Genomic DNA, 18,021 nt, shown 5'->3' with positions numbered 1-18,021 from the left:
TGCTCCCAGATGTTGCCCAGAGGGAGGGAGTTTCACTCTGAAATTGACAGGGCAACCTCCACGTTGTGACGTCCACAATGGGGTGGGGGTGGGGACGCACTGTGCCTGCGCTGCCCTGCAGCTGAGGGACATGGGGAGGGGAGGACACTTTGCAAACTCCTTTCGATCTCCACCACGTCAATGCGGTTTGAGTTCAAGCAAAGCACGGGGTTTAATTTTAGCTTTACACTCTCAAAAGACCCCCACCTCTGTGAATCCAACACTTTACTCCACCCTCCACTCCATGGAAATACCGATTTGAGAGACTCCAGAGTTGGAGTTGCTACCATACCTGCTGTAAGGGGTTTGGTAGAAACTGTTTATTTTAATGAACCATTTCAATTTAACTTCATCCTTGCCATTCAAATACTAATTTTACACAGAGGGTGGTTGATGTGTGGAATGAACCTCCTCAGGAAGCGATGGATGCGGGTACAATAAAAAGACATTTGTTTTAGTACATGAATAGGAAAGGTTTGGAGGGATACAGGCCAACAGCAGGCAGGAGAGACTGATTTAGTTTGGGATTATGATTGGCATGGACTGGTTGGACCAAAGGTCCATGACCATGCTGTATGACTCGATGGTAAGTTCATAGTTCCTTGAAAGGGGAGTCGCACATAGACAGCATATTGAAGAAGGTGTTTGATATGCCTGCCTTTATTGGTCAGTGCACTGAGTGCAGGAGTCGGGAGGTAATGTTGCAACTGTAGAAGACATTGGTTAGGCCACGTTTGGAGTATTGTATGCAATTCTGGTACCAGTGATCCCACCCTGACACACCATAAACCAGAGATAGTGACTGATATTGACTCTGATACAAAATCAAATCATTAAATCGCCAATGTGCCAATATGGGCCAATCATTGGCAGGTGGGACCTGTTTACTTTCAGAACACCGCCAGCATAGACTGGTTCGACTGAGTGGTCTGTTTCTGTGCTGTATGACTCTGTAACTGTTCTGTACTGGTTTTAAAACCATTTTCTTGCCTTCTCCCATAACTTCTTTGTTCTTCAAAGTCACATGAACTCAGCCTTGAATACATTCATTAACCGACCTAATTGCAGGAAGACATCCCCACTTCTGAACTCAATTCCTCTCGCTGATATACCACTTGCTTTGCTCATTGCTTGCTGCACTTTCTGACAACTGGCAGTGACTGGTGTAGAAGGACACTGAGGGCCCTTTGTCTATCCACACATCAATCCTGATGAAGGGCTCGTGCCCGAAACGTCGACTTTCTTCCTCCTCAGTTGCTGCCTGACCTACTGTGGTTTTCCAGCGCCACAATATTCGACTCTGATCTCCAGCATCTCTTTTCGCCACATCTCAACATATCACCACTTAGACAATGCACCTCCTTTCTGCTTTTTTTTACACTGCAAAGGCTAGAACTTCACATTGTGGGACTGCATTTTCCATGTGTTTGCAAGTTGACACACAGACCGGGATCAACTTTTCCAGAGTCTGGCCCCTCCTTCGGTTCACTCTTGAACCCCAGAATGAAAAAGTGGTGAGAAAAACACTGTTGTACTCACAAATGTTAGACAGAGGAAGGAAGTTACAGTCTGGGGTGAAGTTTAACCTTATGCAGAGAGAAAAGAGCAGCAGCAACTTCAGAGCTCATGGTCCGTCCAACCTTCGCATTTCCACAATGGCCGGCTCTGATTGGCAGGAGGACAAGACTCCTTCCGGTCCTCCAAGGTTCTACACTGCTCCATGGAAAGGAGCTCGCGCGCTCCCAAGAGTATGCGCAGTACTTGCTGACACTGGCGGTCATGCGCAGTGCTTGGTGACACCGTGGAGCATGCTCAGTGTGCAGGAATTTGTTTCAAATTTTAAAGTTAAAAATCACAAAGCACTTGGTGATAGTCCAACAGACTTATTTGGAAGCACTAGCTTTCGGAGCCCTGCTCCTTCATCAGCTGATTGTAGAGTATAACATCGTAAGACACAGAATTTATGATCTTACGATCTTATATTCCACAACCACCTGGTGAGGTAGCAGTGCTCCGAAAGCTAGTGCTTCCAGACAAGCCGATTGGACTGTAACCTGGTGTTGTGTGATTTCGAACTTCGTACACCCCAGTCCAACACGGGCACCTCCCGATCATGACAAATATTAAGCGTCCAAATGCGAATACGAGAGAAAAATGCCGAAGTTATTTTATTTTGCCGATTTTTTCCCTGTGCCTCGACATTTTATTTATTTTGCATTTTGTCTGGCTGCTCAACGTTTCTGTCTTTTCCCCAGGATAGAGGTATTCCAAAACTAGAGGGTAAAGGTTCAGGGTGTGGGGGAAAGATTTTAAAAGACCTAAAAGACTAGGAATAGAACATTCACCACTTACTGGGCGGAAGTGAGGACTGAAGATGCTGGAGATGAGGGTCAAGAATGTGGTGCTGGAAACGCACAGCAGGTCAGGGAGCATCCGAGAAGCAGGAGACTCGACGTTTCGGGCAAAACCCTTCGTCAGGAAATAGCCATGGGGAACTGCAGGGCTGTGGCATAATCGAGTGAGTCTCAGTGGGATGCTGTTGGGAATGTCGGTGTGAATGGCCTGTCGGGATGATATGGTTCCACTGCCTTAGCCATGCATATATTGAGAAATGTGGGAGGAGTGGGTTCCAGTTCGTGGGACACTGACACCAGTCCTGGAGAAGGTGGCATTTGTGCTGTCTCTCTCTTCACATTCTGCCCCTTGTCCATTTTCTCCCCATCCACTGCCCACTGCCCATTCTCTCTCCTCACACTGCACCATCTATTCTCTCCCCCAACCCTCTGAACCCCTGTCCATTTCCCTCCCTTCTCCACCACCACCAGCGACCCCTTCACCCCCCCACCCTCACAATCGTCCTTTCTCGTGCCTCAGCCCTCTTTGATCGCTGTATGAAGTCTTTCTCAGGGAAGAGAGAGAATGGATGGTGATGACTTTACCTGGGAAACACGGCATGTGAGAAATAGCTGATTTTTAAAATTGAGAATAACTCAAACCATATATTCAGAAACTTCGTTACAGTCGGGAAGAATTTTATTTTTTTCAAACAAAAAGCTGCAGAAATCTTTCTGAAACTTCCATTGATGTATGTGCAGTTAGGCCACAACAAAGGACAGGCTGTAAGGAGTGAATGAGTGAATGAAAGACAAGTCCAACCTTGCCCTCGAGGAGAAAGTGAAAAATGCAGATGCTGGCGATCAGAGTCGAGAGTGTGGTGTTGGAAAAGCACAGCAGGTCCGGCAGCATCCAAGGAGCAGGAGAATCGACGTTTCGTGCATAAGCGCTTGGCACTCGGCCACCGCTCCTTCAACCCCCCTGTGATGGCGCGTGAACTCACTGGTGCCTCTGCAGGTGGGAGGAGCAGGTGAATCCCTTCCGGCACATGCAGCAGGTGAATGGCCTCTCTCCAGGGTGGAGCCGCTGGTGGGTCAGCAGTGCAGCTGACTGAGTGAAACCCCTCCCGCACATGGAACACGTGAATGGCTTCTCTCCCTTGTGGACTCACTCGTGCGTCTGCAGATGGCTGATCCAACTGAAGCCCTTCCGACACACTGAGCAGGTGAATGGCCTCTCCCGGTGTGAATGCGTCTGTGGGTTTCCAGCAGGGATGGGGAAGGGAATCCTTTCCCAAAGACCCCACATTTCCAAGGTTTCTCCTTTGGAGGGAGCTTTCCTTGTGTTTCTCTGGGATTGAAATTACAAACAGAACGGGTACATAGCGTTTCCCACCTTGAGGGGTGAGACTTTGATTCCTCCAAGCTGAGTAAATGGTTTGAAGCACTTTTCACTGTCAGCGCACTGAATCTCCATCACTCGGTGTCTCAGTATTCTTCCTGCCACAGGACTGTCCACAATCTCTCAAACAAACAAAAGCAAACATGCCTTCTTGATTGGAATGGCTGCTGATATTCAAGTCCCAATGAATCAAGTGGCTCTGTCAGAAGTTGATGTATCATTTGCTATAAGATTTCTTTCTGCACGTCTTCCTACAAAGAAAAATCACAAAATAAGTGATCACTGTCAGTACAGTTAATGAACATAACATTGGTGGCAATTCCTGTAGATTGTGAGATGTCTGCTGATCACATATTAGCCAGGCCACAGAAACCTGAAAACCCTCATGCAGCCAGATAGGATTAGCTGTGCATGGAGGAAAACTTCTTTTCAGTGACAATAACATGGAACAAACTGCCTACAAAGATGCTAGAAATGGAGCTGAATCAAGGATATGAAAATGAAATGTTAATGCTGCTTGAGAAAAGAAAGGCAGTAAAATTGCTGAATGACTTCCTGCTGACCTATTAAATAAAATAATTATGACAAAAAAAGGACGTAACTCCATTACTACATAAGAAGGTGAATAATAATTACAAAGAAACTTTGACAACAGCCAACAATATCAGATATACACCATATAGAACAAAGAAAGCTTACAGCCCAGGAACAGGCCCTTCAAGCCTGAGCCGATCCAAATGTACATTCTGAACCTGTCGGTCAATTCCGAAGCATCTGTATCCCTCTACTCCCGACCCACTCATGCATTTATTCAGACGCATCTTAAATGAATCTACCATGCCTGCCTCTACTACGTCTGCTGGCAACGCGTTCCAAACACCCATCACCCCCTCTGTGAAGGAAAGCACGTATTCTCTTTGAATATCTCGTTAAATGAAGCTGCTATTTGAGAGTATTGACTGGCCGTTTTTGCACAAGGCAGTGTAAGAAACAAGGGCTCGTCCGGGATTTGAACCCGGACCAGAAGGCCCGAAGCGAAAATCATGCCCCTAGACCAACGAGCCACAGGCCCCCAAGCTGCCTTCATTTTTTGAGCAATGTGCCAATCCCTTAAATGCTGTTCAGTTCCTTGAGAATCTAACCTTTTAGTTGTGAACATGAGGAAAGGAGCAATCCTTTTCTAGGGTGCAAACTGCATACGTGCCAAACTGAGGAAATACACAAGGAAAATAGCTTTAAGAGAGATAGAAAGTATTTGAGCACCTTTGGAGTGTCTGCTCCCTCCCTGGATTCACTCCAGTTGCTACAAGTGAACAGTGTTTCACCCATCCCTACCTCCCCTTCCCCTCGCTGCTGGAGGATTGTATATGGAAAGGGGGAGACATTGCTTGGCTCCCAGATGTTGCCCAGAGGGAGGGGGTTTCACTCTGAAACTGACAGGGCTGCATCCGTATTGTGACGTCAACAATGGAGGGCGGGCCGGACAGCTGTCCTGCAGTTGAGGCACGTGTGGAGGGGAGGACACTTTGCAAATCCCACTCTCCTCCAAGTCAATGCAGTTTGAGTTCAAGCAAAGCAAGGCGTTTAAATATACTTTAGAAAACCTCTTTTGTGCCGTGGGAAAACTCCGGCCACGGGAAATGCAGTATTACAGATTCATAGTAATCTTCCTACCCTCCAACCTCCAACCCTGGCAACATCCTTGTAAATCTTTTCTGCACCTTTTCTAGTTTCACAACATCTTTCCGATAGGAAGCAGACCAAAGTTACATGCAATATTCCAAACGTGGCCTGACCAATGTTCTGTACAGTGGCAACATGAGCTCCCAACATCTATCCTCGATGGTCTGACCAACAAAGGAAAGCACACCAAACGCCTTCTTTGCTATCCAATCTGCCTGCGTCTCTACTTTTAAGGAACTATCAACCTGAACTCCAAGGTCTCTTTGTTCAGCAACACTTCCAAGGAAATTACCATTAAGTGTAAAAGTCCTGCTCTGATTTGTTTTTCCAAAATGCAGCACCTTATTTTTATCTACATTAACCTCCAACTGCCATTCCTCAGCCCATTGGCCCATCTGATCAAGGTCCCGTTGTGATCTGAGGTAACCTTCTTTACTGTCCACTACGCCTCCAATTTTGGTGTCATCTACAAACTTGCTAACTATACCTCCTCCGTTTACATACAAATCATTTATATAAATTACAAAAAGTAGCGGACCCAGCATCAATCCTGGTGACACACCATTGGTCACAGGCCTTCAGTCTGAAAAGCAACCCTCCATCACCACCCTCTGTCTTCTGCCTTCGAGCCAGTTCTATATCCAAATGGCTAGTTGTCCCTGCATGCCATGAGATTAAACCTTGCTCACCAGTCTCCCATGAGGAACCTTGATGAACGTCTCCCTGAAGTCCATATAGATCACGACCATCGCTCTGCCCTCATCAATCCACTTTGTTACTTCTTCAAAAAACTCAATCATGTTCATGAGACATGATTTCCCAAGCATAAAGGCATGCTGACTATCCCTAATCAATTCTTGCCTTTCCAAATACATGTAAATCCTGTCTCTTAGGATTCTCTCCAAAAACCTGCCCATCACGGATCTCAGGTTCACTGGTCTATAGTTCCCTGGCTTTTCCTTACCACCTTTCTTAAATAGTGACAACACGTTAGCCACCCTCTAGCCTTCCGGCACCTCACCTGTGACTATTAATGATACAAATATCTCAGTAAGAGGCCCAGCAATCACTTCCCCAGTTTCCCATAGAGTTCTAGGGTACTCCTGATCAGGTCCTTGGGATTTATCCACTTTTATGCATATCAAGATATCCAGCAATTTCTCATCTGTAATATGGGCATTTTTTCAACATGTCACCATCTACTTTCTCACATTCTATATCTTGCATGCCCTTCTCCACAGTAAACACTGATGCACAATATCCGTTCAGTATCCCGTACCCCCCAACCCATCTACTGCAGCTCCACACAAAGGCCGCCTTGCTGATCTTTGAGGGGCCCTATTCTCTCCCTTGTTATCCTTTTGTCCTTAATGTATTTATAAAAACCCTTTGGGTTATCCATGACTCTATTTGCCAAAGCTATCTCATGTCCCCTTTTTGCCCTCATGATTTCCCTCTTAAGTATGCCCTTACTGCCTTTATACTCTAAGGATTCACTCGATCTCTCTGCCGATACCTGATATATGCATCCTTCTTTATCTTAACCAAAATCTAATTTTCTCTAGTCATCCAGCACTCCCCAACCTACCAGGCTTTCCTTTCACCCTTATAGGAATATACTCTAAATCAGACAATCACCTGATGAAGGAGCGTCGCTCCGAAAGCTAGTGTGCTTGCAAGTAAGCCTGTTGGACTATAACCTGGTGTTGTGTGATTTTTAACTTTGTACACCCCAGTCCAACACCGGCATCTCCAAATCAGGAATATACTGTGTCTGGACTCTTGTTATCTCATATTTGAAGGCTTCCCATTTTCCAGCAGTCCTTTAACCTGCGAACATCTGCCCCCAATCAGCTTTTGAAAGATCTTGCCTAATACCTGAGCCTTCCTCCAATTTAGAACTTCAATTTTTAGATCTGATATATTATTTTCAATCACTATTCTAATGTTAATAGAATTGTGGTTGCTGGCCCTTAGGTTTTGCACCCTCGCCAGTATGTACATCCATATTGTGAATTAGAAAATGTCCTTGTACACACTTAACAAATTCCTCTCTTTGGCAGATAGGTAAATGGGCGGGAGTTAAACCTTGGGTCCACTCTTCCTTCATTCCCATCAACCCTAACCCCTTCCCACCCCAATAGTCCAACGGCACTTTCCCCTGCAACTGCCGAATGTGTGACACCAGCCCATTTACCTGCTCCCTCCTCTCTATCCAAGGGCCCAAACTTACCTTCCAGGTGAAGCAGCACTTTACTTGCACTTCCCACAACCCAGTCTACTGCATTTGCTGCTCGTAATGTGGTCTCATCTACATTGGGGAAAACGAAGCATAAACTGGGTGACTGACTGTGTGGAGTTTGCACGTTCTCCCCGTGTCTGCGTGGGTTTCCTCCGGGTGCTCCGGTTTCCTCCCACAGTCCAAAGATGTGCAGGACCAGGTGAATTGGCCATACTAAATTGCCCGTAGTGTTAGGTAAGGGGTAAATGTAGGGGTATGGGTGGGTTTCGCTTCGGCCGATCGGTGTGGACTTGTTGGGTCGAAGGGCCTGTTTCCACACTGTAATGTAATCTAATCTAATAATCTAATCTAAAAACATGTACGTTCTGCCTGCAAAAAAGACCCTGAGCTTCCAGTTGCCTGCCAATTCCACACCCCACCCTGTTCCCTGGCCAACATCTCTGTCTCAGGTTTGCTGTAGTGTTCCAGCGAAGCTCAGCACCAGCAGAACGAAGAGCACCGAATATTACACTTGGGGACCATATATCCCTCTGGTCCCAATATCGAATTCAATAAGTATAGGGCCTGAAATCCATAGCATCCTCGTCGCTTCCACACACAATATCTCCTGCATATCAACCAACGTTTTCCCAATCACCATCAGTTCTGTGGAAGGGTCACCGGCAACTCCTGTTTTTTGTTTCTGATATACAGCATTCACAGTTCTTTCTCCTTTTTATTGAGGTAGAGTTGGAAATTGTTTCGAGAGACAGAAGGAGAGGAGGGAGAGACAGAACAGCGGCACAGCGCTGCGTGTGCGCAGCGGAACAGCGTATGGGCGGCACGGTGGCACAGTGGGCGGCACGGTGGCCCAGTGGTTAGCCGCCTAGGGCGACTGACTGTGTGGAGTTTGCACGTTCTCCCCGTGTCTGCGTGGGTTTCCTCCGGGTGCTCCGGTTTCCTCCCACAGTCCAAAAATTTGCAGGGCGAGGTGAAGTGGCCATACTAAATTGCCCGTAGTGTTAGGTAAGGGGTAAATGTAGGGGTATGGGTGGGTTGCGCTTCGGCGGGTCGGTGTGGACTTGTTGGGCCGAAGGGCCTGTTTCCACACTGTAAGTAATCTAATGTAAACAGACATGAACTGTTGATCTCCGTTGTTTCTCATAACGTAAAATCATTGCAGTGCGATCACTTCCCTTAATCATGAATTGAGGCCGTTAGATACGCATGAGCTTGTGGCGCAACGGTAGCGCGTCTGACTCCAGATCAGAAGGTTGCGTGTTCAAATCACGTCAGGCTCACTAACGTCAACTCCGTTCAATTAAAGAGTACATTTATTCCGAATATCTGTTAAGCCAAATCTTCTTTGTGGAAACTTTTGATCACTCTCGTCTGACGGCCCCTCTCCACATTAACGGTGAGCCTGAATTTTATAAACGGTGTCAGTAAAATCCAGTGGCGGACACTGATTTGGTTCAATCGATTTTTTTGCCAAGAGTAATTCACCGAGAGGATGCTGCTGCGTGAAACAGCGTGGGGAATTACTGCAGGGCCTCCTGCGCATGGGACACACCGCAACTGATGTGTTTCACCTTCACCAGTTTATTCCTATCTCGGAGAAGAGAGGTTTGATGATTCGGATCATAGCAGCCAGACAGAGAACAGGAGAAGAGCACTCAGACCTTCACAAGCTTGTCACCACAGCTGGGTCATCGTGGCCCGTGTATCAGTATGGGATAGTGAGCTGCATCTACTGACTGGAAGCACAGCAAATTGGAGTGCTGGTGGGACTATCACACAGGAGAAAACGGCTTCGACCTATCAACTGGAGTGGCTCCCAATGCGCAACTCCGCTCACCTCAACTGAATAACTAAACAAATTACTCAGTGATTTAAAGGAATACTCGGTTTTGAATCTGCATTGTGTCATGTACCTTCGAGAATGACGTCAAAACACCTTCTTTGCTGTGATGGAGTATCCTGGTGGGCAGAATATATCCGTTGTCAAATTTCCTACGTTCTGTTGGTCCAACTCCGATTTCACTCGGAATCACGAAATGTGTGACAGCGCAGACTGAAGCCATGCAGCCCACCTTAGCTCTGCTGGTGCAACACAATATGTAAATAAGTGTCTCATTCTGTCGCCTTCACCCTGTAAATCTGCACATTGTTACATTGAACATGCCCACCGAATTCCCTTTTGTGTCCATTGAATCTACCTCTTTGTCACTGCCATACAGGAACTTACTGACCCCACTCCCTGTGTGAAAACGGTCTTCCTAATGTCACTTTTGCTTATTTTCGTGATGACTTTCAATCTCTGCCAAATCGTTCTTGATCTTTTCAGGCCTGGGAGCATTTTCATTACATTATTTCCTCTGTCTAAAACCCTCATGACGTGGAAAACTTCAATCAGACCTGCTTTCAGTCTTCTGTTCACCAAAGAGAGCTGCCCCAAATTTCCAATCTACCTTCATGACCGACATTCCTCATACACGACACCATTCAGTTCAAACTGTTCAGCGCCGTCTGCAATCACTTCACTTCCCCGCTTCCTGAAGTATCACCCTCAGAATTGAGCAGTAATGCAGCTGGAGGTTCCATTCAGAGTCGGATTGCGCGGGCGAAAAATCTGCAATACTTGTTTTCACTTTGAACAAGTGTTTCCCTTCGCCGTGTTCTCTGCAATGGCACCATAAGACCATAAGGCATAGGAGTGGAAGTAGCCATTCGGCCCATCTAGTCCACTCCACCATTTAATCATGGCTGATGGGCATTTCAACTCCACTTATCAGCATTCTCCCGTAGCCCTTAATTTCTTGTGACATCAAGAATTTATCAATCTTGGCCTTGAAGCCATTTAGCGTCCCGGCCTCCCTGCACTCCACGGCAATGAATTCCACAGGCTCACCACTCTCTGGCTGAAGAAATGTCTCCGCATTTCTGTTCTGAATTTACCCCTTCTAATTCTAAGGTTGTGCCCACGGGTCCTAGTCTCTTCGCGTAACGGAATCAATTTCTTAGCGTCCACCCTTTCCAAGCCATGCATTATCTTGTAAGCTTCTATTAGATCTCCCCTTAACCTTCTAAACTCCAATGAATACAATCCCAGGATCTTCAGCCGTTACTCGTATGTTCGACCTGCCATTCCAGGGATCATCCGTGTGAATCTCGGCTGGACACGCTCCAGTGCCAGTATGTGCCTCCTGAGGTGTGGGGCCAAAACTGGACACAGTACTCCAAATGGGGCATAACCAGAGCTTTATAAAGGCTCAGTAGCACATCGCTGCTTTTATATTCCAACCCTCTTGAGATAAATGACAACATTGCATTCGCTTTCTTAATCACGGATTCAGCCTGCATGTTTACCTTTAGAGAAGGTAAACCTCTGTCCCATACCTAATTCAGGCAGTCCGATCTGATTTAATGAAGCGGTTTTTGAGAAAACTGATCCGGCATTTTTGCTCAGGTCAATTTAAGAAAAGAGGGTTCGCCTGGGATTGGAACCCGGTATCTCCGACACGTCTGTATAAGCTAGAAAACCCAAAGCTAGCATAACCAAAGCTAGCATAATACCCCGAGACCAGCGAGCCACCAACCATGGGCGCAGCCAGCTCCTGAAGCAACTGAGACTTGCTCAGTACGAAATACATTGCACATTGCTCCCAGAATTGCAAGCAGGGAAGATTTTCAAGAACATCTGCTTCTCAATCGGTCTCCCTGCTCCCAGGGCGCTGCTGTTTGCCCCGTCCACAGGAACCGGGCTCTCTCTACTGGTGGATAATTGAACCTTTTGTTTCCACTTGCAAGCTGTGTTGGTGGAAGGCAGAGCCCATTCACTCTTCTGCTCTCTCTCTCTCACTATTATGTGAGGCAGGAGAAGTCAGTTACAGTCATGCGTAGGAAATGGGCAACTTTGAAATTGTTCCAAAGGTCCTGTTAACGGAGACACAGAAAGATGCTGTGCTTCCGGGACAGAGAGAAATGGAGACCGGAGACTCTTCCCTCAAGTAAATTGATATGAGTACATTTTTGTGCAGCCTGCTTGGTGTTCAGAATTTGTCTAGACACAGCAATCCTGCAGAGAGTCTTTTCTTACACGGGCGTTGGTTTCTTTACTGCAGGAATGGACCAAACCAGCAAGTCATGTGTTACAACTTCACCGGTTCATTGCCATCTGAGAGAAGAGGTTTAACACTTGAGATCAGGACACACCGACAGAGAACAGGACCAGACAACTCAGAACTCCACAAGTGTGCCAGCGCAACTGTATAAATTTGACTTGTGTATCGATGTGACATATTTAACTCAGATACCCGAAGTTTTGGGAAGCAGATGACAAGGTAAAGGAGAGAGCAGAGCGCCGTTATACGGGAAAGCTGCTAAAGACGACATTGAGTGAATAGGAGAAAATGGTTTCACTTCTGAGTTGTGATCCCAACATGCACCCGCTGTGCCATTCTCCTGCATTGCACGGCAGCTTTTCCAGAGAAGTATTCAGCTTTTCATCTGGCGTGTGACTTGCACGTTCGAGAATGACATCAAAAGATCTTCACTGCTGTAGTGTCATGTGCTGTTGTGCAGACATATTGTCGATGTGCAAATATAAACTCAGAGAGCAATCTACACTGGAGACTGTGAACCAGCTGAAACTTGCTCCGTGTGAAATACATTCCACATTGCTCCAAGAATTGCAGGCACCAGAGTTTCCAGAACATCTGCTTGTCATTCTGTCCCCGGGGCGCTGGTATTTGTCTCATCCCCAGGAAGTGGACTATATCCACTGGCGGATAATTAAACCATTTTATTTCTACTTGCACGTTGTTCCGGGGAGAGAGAAGAGTCCATTCGCTCTTCGGCTTTCTCTCTCAATCCCTTAGGGTGAGAGGTATCACCTACACTAATGCGTGGGAAGTGAGTAACTTTGATCGTGAATTTCCTCCAAACGTCTGTTATCAGAGAGATAGAAAGATGCTGTGCTGGCGGGGCAGAGAGAAATGGAGACCGAGGACTCTTCACTCAAGTAAATTCACATGAGTACATTGTTGTGCAGCCTGCTTGGTGTTCAGAATTCCTCACACGCAGCAATCTTACAGGAAGTTTATTGCAAAGTCAGCATCGCTTTCTTTGCTGCGACCGCGCAGCAGTTAACATCTGAGCTTCAAGTGTCCCAGATGAAGAGAATCCGAGTGAAACCTTCACTCACTGAGAGTCATCCCCGCGACCCTGAGCTGAGGGACTGCAGGCAGTCCAACACTGAAGGGACGGTTAAAAATGAACCACTGTTGCTCCCTCAGCCTCTCTGTCCCAGAGACAGGCAGTGGGACAGCATATATGCGGAGCATCATTCTCCCGCCGACAGAGGCGGTTCAGCCCATTGAATCCACGGCGACTCTCTGCCACTTGTCTCTCTCTGAGGTGATTCACAATCAGTGATACCTGTCCTAATAGTAAAGGACTGTGTCTGAGTGGTGATACAGTTTCTGAGATGCTGATCGTCTTGTCATTCACGTCCGAACCGGCGTGCCGAATTACTGCAGGGAATGGACGAAACTGCAAGGCATGTGTTTCAACTTTATCAGCTTATTGGCATCTCGGAGAAGTGGTTTTACGAATTAGTTCATAGGAAACCGACGAGGAACAGGAGAAGACCACTCAGACCTCCAAAAAGCATGTTACTTGAACCGTGTGAGTTTCCCGAGTGTATCGATATGATACACGATATTCAGGCAGTCGGTGCAAAGGCAAGATACAGAATAGAGCACAGCACCATTACAAATGAAAGCTGCTCAAGGAGACATTGCGCAACAGAGGAGGATGGTGATCCATCAACCTCTGGGATATGAGCCTAGCACACTACCGCTACGCCACTCTGCTCCCGCACGCCTTGTGTTTTCCACAGGTCCCTTCGAGACTGATGTCGAAGATCTCCACTGCTGTCGTATCGTATGCTGTTACGCAGACGTATTGAGGCTGTGTCAATATAAACTTTTTTTCTGAACTCCCACATTCTGTTCGTCGAACTGTGATTTCACTCTGAATCACAGCTTGTATCACAGCGCAGCCGGAGGCCATGCGGCCCACCTTCGCTCTGCTGGGTCGACACAGTAAGTAAACGTGTGTCTCTTGCCTTCTCCGTGTAATTCTGCACATTGTTACTTTAAACATGACCACCGAATTCCCGTTTGCGTCTATTGAATCTGCCTCTTTGTCAGTGTCAATTAGGGATTTACTGACCCCAACCACCACTCCCTGTACGAAAGCGTTTTCCCTAATGTCACTTTGGGTTCTTTTCCCCATGACTTTAAAACTCTGCCGAATCGTTGCCTATCCTTTCAGGCGTGGGAGCATTTTGACTACATTACTTTCTCTGTCTAGACTTCGCATGACTTGGAAAGCTTCAATCAGGCCAGATTTCAAACTTTTTTCTCCGAGGAGAGCTATCCTAATTTTCCAATCTTGCTTCATTGCTGATATTCCTTAAACGCGACACCACTCACGTCAGCGCAATATTCCATCATTTCACTTCCTTGCTTTCTGCCCAATTCGTACTCCAAGCAGGTAAAATCAATGACTGCAGATGCTGGAAACCAGATTCTGGATTAGTGGTCCTGGAAAAGTACAGTAGTTGAGGCAGCATCTGAGGAGTAGTAAAATCGACGTTTCGGGCAAAAGCCCCGACTTTAGCGAAGGTGCTTTTTGAGAAGGTTAACCGGGCACTCTTGCACATGTCAGGAAACGCGGGCTCGTCCGGGATTTCGCGCAAGTCTATGTAGTAGAAGACCCCAAGCGAGAATGATACCCCGAGACCCACGAGCCACACCGAGAGCACACAAGCACCCCCGCTCCACCTTTTTAACCAGCTGAGTCTTGCTCAGTGTGAAATACATTTGACATTGCTCTGAGAATTGCAAGCGGCAAAGAGTTTCCAGAACAATTGCTTCTCATTCTGTCTCCCTGCTGCTCTTTGTCCGGGACCCTGGAACCGGCCTCCCTCTACTGGCAGAAAATTAAACCGTTTTGATTCTAAACTTTTCTCTGACACCGGAGTGACCCGTGACAAGCATTGCCCTCCTCAACATAGGGTACAGAGAACAGGAGAAGACCCCGCAGACCTCCACGAGTGTGTCATCTCAATTGTGCACATTGGGCCAGTATATCAATGTGAAATATTTATGTCGAAGTTTTTTGAGAAAGAGATGAGAAGGCGAGGTGTAGAACAGTGCGCCGTTATACGGGAAAGCTGCTGAAGACGACATTGACTGAATAGGAGAGATGGTTTCCCTTCTGGGTGATGCTCTCATCACGCACCCGCAGACATATCGCCGTCGTGCAAGTATAAACTCTGTCTAAATTCCCACATTCTGTTTTTACGAACTGTGCTTTCGGTCAAAAGCACATAATTTCAACACTCGCAACGTTCAAACTTTACGAACTTGTCATAGATATATTTAGCAACACCTGGAAGAAATTCTTCCAAACGTACCTGGGGAATTTCGGTTTGAGTGCTCTTGAACTTTAAGTGGAAGGACGGGAAGTTTGCCTCGAGGCTGCGTAATGTGGAGATGTGTTAACTGGTAGTGGTTGACCATCCCAGTGCTTCCCGATGCAGGTTGCCCTGACCCATCGGGAGGTTTCTTTGATAAACTGTCCCGGGGGCTTCCAGCCGTACCGTGACGTCATAGGGCGAGTCCCCGGTGATGGCCTGCAGCTGCTGTGATACAATAACGATGCTGGCCCCGGAATATGAATACGAATTAGTTCATGAGTCACGTGGTACTGAATCATTCTATGGAATATTCTTTCAACATCACGGATTTATATATGAGAGGAAGCAAGTGGGCAGGGCTTACACCTCGGGTCCACTCTTCCTTCACTCTCAACACCCCACACCAACGTCCCATAGTCCCAAGGCACTTTCCGCTGCAACCGCCGAATGTGTAACACCTGGCATTTACCTGCTCCCTCCGAAATATCCAAGGGCTCTAACATACCTTCCAGGTAAAGCAGCACTTTACCTGCACATTTGTCACAAACTAGTCGACTGCATTCGTTGCTCACAGTGTGGTTTCCCCAAAGTAACATGAAGCATAAACTGGGTGACTGCTTCGCAGAACATCTCGGTTCTGCCCGCAAAAAAAGGCCTTGAGCTTCTGGTTGCCTGTCACTTTAACACGCCACCCTGTTCCCTGGCCAACATCTCTGTCTCAGGCATGTAGCAGTGTTCCAGCAAAGCTCAGCTCCTGATGGAAGACCAAAGCCTCATTTTCCTCTTGGAGATCCTATAGCCCTCCAGTCTTCAACATCGAGTTCAATATTGTTTGGACGCGAACTCCCCCATGCCCTTGATCCCTACCACACCCACACGAGGCCTTGTTATCACATAGTCTGCTGTTACACACGACTTATTATTAGCCAGGAACAGTCTCCATTAACAATTAGTCACCCTCCTACACAGATTGTTATTCACTCCTTTGGCCCTCCATTGTTCTCCCTCTGAACTGTTGGCAAAGAGAGCAATGTGGACTGATATCCCTGAGCCAGCTGTTTGTCCCATCTCCAGGAACATGGCTCCCTCCACTGGTGGATAATTAAACTATTTTGCTGTTGCGCTGTGAGGACATTGTGTAAATATAAACTTTTTCTGAATTCCCACCTTCCGTTGGTCGAACGGTGAAGTCACTCTGAATCACAACACGTGTCACAGCACACTTGGAGGCCCACCTGCTTCTACACAGAAAGTAAACGAGAGTCTCTGTTCGTATCATTCCCTTGCCTTCTCCCTGTAAATCCCCACATTGTTACTTTGAACATGACCACCGAATTCCCTTTTGTGTTATTGAATCTGCCTCTTTGTCACGGTCAGACAGGGATTTACGGATCCGAACCACTCCCTGTGCGAAAATGTTCTTCCTAATATCACTTTTACTTTTTTTCCAAATGCCTTGAAATCTCTGCAAATTTTTTGGGAAATTGAATGGATTCTCATTCCTGCACATGAGGCTGAATTGATTAAATTTCTAACGTAAAGGACTGCGGATGCTGAGAATTCGAGACAGAAAGAGGAAGTGCTGGAGAAACTCAGCAGATTTGGCAGTACCTATGGGAGAAAACAGAGTTCTGAAATATTGTCATTGATTCTCTTTCCACCGATGGTGCCTGACCTGCTGAGTTGCTCCTGCAATTTCTGTTTTTGCTTTGAACTGAAAGTTCATTTCATCTTTCGGGATGAAACAACCAGACTCGCCATGTGCAAGTATTTAACCCTTTCGAAACCTGTGAAGTGATTGGATTCAAACAAACTCAGCAATAATTCACTCTTTCTCAGCTCCACAGGCAGAGAGACCTGGGAAATGAATCTGTCAGTTGGTTCTGTATTGGTGGGCCGAGTGGTTAATGCGACGGACTTGAGATCCATTGCGGTTTCCCCACGCAGGTGTAAACCCTGCCGAGTACAGTTGAGAACTGTCGTCAGAAAGAAAGGGAGATTGCTCCACGTTTTTTTAAAGATGCAAATCAGTGGAGGGGTTGAAATATTTCAATCACATTGGGACTGGTCGGGAATCTGCAACCCACTGCCTGTCAGGGTGGAACAAGCAGAAACCCACAGAGCTGCTTTTGAGGCGATGAGCCAAGTGTTTGGAAATGAGACTTGAACAGTGAGGGGCGTGAAGTCGTGATCGAAATGAAGCAGGCACCTGAGGATTAATATGTTTTATTTGCCAGTGAAAGATACTGCTTCACAAAGTTGGGCCTGTGGAAGGGAATCAGTAACGGTGATTATCTTTGGTTATTCACCTTGTGAATGTTCCCATTGCTGCGCATGTCCGTGTTAACGTCAGTACTCTGCAGCATGGCGGCGTTAGATACGCACAGGGCCGGGGGCGCAATGGATGACGCATCTGACTCCACCTACCTGTTTGAAATACAGCTCACAGCTTCTTCACACACCCCAATTAATCTTTCTCATTGTCCTGAAGCCGGCATACGGTTTGAATTCCCGATCTGCGGGAACGAGACTTTTTTCACTGTCTCGCGTCAGGAAGGGTCCCTGAGAACATCAGAGTCACGTCACAGCGCTGTCAGAGGAGGGGAAGCTGAAATAGCCCCACACGCTGCTCATGGACACATTTCACTTTTTCCAACTCATCGACCCAACCACTGCGGCTCCTTGGAGTGGAAAGGAAACAAATACCAAAATCCAGTCTTAGCTTTATGAATCTTCAGAAAATAAGAAATTTGTTCATCCCTTCGGATTTTCTATCCTGGACTGACAGGAATGAGGTTTATCACTCTTTTAGGAGAACATTGCAAGTGGATGTTTTGCAGAAAAGCCCCAAAAT

General features: G+C 46.8%; 1 protein-coding gene and 1 non-coding gene across 2 annotated transcripts in view; both read left to right on the top strand.

Moving 5' to 3' along the window:
* The window catches only part of LOC148143016 (uncharacterized), a 37,196-nt gene that overhangs the window by 5,930 nt on the left and 13,245 nt on the right, over nt 1-18,021 (top strand). The window lies entirely within an intron of this gene.
* Nucleotides 8,908-8,979, top strand: trnaw-cca (transfer RNA tryptophan (anticodon CCA)). Its single transcript has one exon. It is a non-coding gene; the product is annotated as a tRNA-Trp (tRNA).

Source organism: Chiloscyllium plagiosum, unplaced genomic scaffold (assembly GCF_037043375.1).
Source record: "Chiloscyllium plagiosum isolate Xiang-an unplaced genomic scaffold, Cpla_swu_hap1 HiC_scaffold_27, whole genome shotgun sequence".
Classification (NCBI taxonomy): domain Eukaryota; kingdom Metazoa; phylum Chordata; class Chondrichthyes; order Orectolobiformes; family Hemiscylliidae; genus Chiloscyllium; species Chiloscyllium plagiosum.
Note: the sequence above shows the minus strand (reverse complement) of the source record. Positions and strands in the feature narration are given on the sequence as shown.